General features: G+C 42.9%; 1 non-coding gene across 1 annotated transcript; it reads left to right on the top strand.

Annotated features, from left to right (window-relative positions):
- The first annotated feature begins 307 nt into the window (after positions 1–307).
- TRNAT-CGU (transfer RNA threonine (anticodon CGU)) lies at positions 308–379 on the top strand. The gene has a single exon. It is a non-coding gene; the product is annotated as a tRNA-Thr (tRNA).
- Positions 380–1001: the final 622 nt, after the last annotated feature.

Genomic DNA, 1001 nt, shown 5'->3' with positions numbered 1-1001 from the left:
TTAGTTTTCGAATGACAAAAGTTAAACTTTAAGATTTCGTTTCTCATTTTATATAAAACGTCATTTACGACCTTCTGGCCTTAGACACCATTTTAAATTTTAGTCACGTTCACCAAAAAAACAAAATATTGCCAGCAACCCCAGTCAAATACAATAAAAATTTCAGCAGCAAACAGTGCATTGCCTTAGCTAGTCAAGTACAATAAAAATTTCAGCAGCAAACAGTGCATTGCCTTAGCTCAAGATCTATCCTTCACACCTAAATTTTTGTTGGATTCTCTTGAAAAAAAAAAAAAAAGGGGGGGGGGGCTCGGTAGCACAGTGGTAGCGCGCTGGACTCGTAATCGGGGGAATGCGAGTTCGAGCCTCGCCCGGGCTGCCGTGCTAGGAGTGGTAGCTCGCTCCTGTAACCCTAGCGGGGCTATATAGTCCAATACAGGGCTTAGCTCGGGGGAACTCCATTTCTCCCATTTTTTTCCTTGAAAAAAAAAGAAAAAAAAAACAGCATTGAGCAGAATGACTCATTCACATCCCTCCTCCCCACACTCCCAACAATATATTACACAAAATGCATAGGTAAGAAACAGCCAACGAAAACCTTTTGCCAAACAGTACCTTACACAAAACATCGCCAGACAAGTACCCCTGTTAAAGTAGCCTACCCAGAAAAACACAAGTGTGCTTTGCCAGGCTACGACACAATCATCATTTTTCCCTAACAACGCGAAATAAACCACACAAACAGTGTACTACATCCACACTGCAACACAGACCACCACGGCACAACAGCCTTTGCCCATGCACCACGCAATCATAAGATTCAATCATTCATCATAACTTAAGCATATGATCTCACAGAACACCCGGTTGAAGTGGCAACAACAGTAATGGTGGTGGAATGTGTATTGGGTGCTCTTCTTGTAAGATACTCTCTCTCTCTCTCTCTCTCTCTCTGGCACACAGGCACTATACCTTATACACACTAGTGGATCACCGGACAG

Source organism: Coenobita brevimanus, chromosome 72 (assembly GCF_032717465.1).
Source record: "Coenobita brevimanus isolate Jiangsu-jjx chromosome 72, ASM3271746v2, whole genome shotgun sequence".
Lineage (NCBI taxonomy): Eukaryota > Metazoa > Arthropoda > Malacostraca > Decapoda > Coenobitidae > Coenobita > Coenobita brevimanus.
This window is presented reverse-complemented; position numbering and strand designations above follow the sequence as displayed.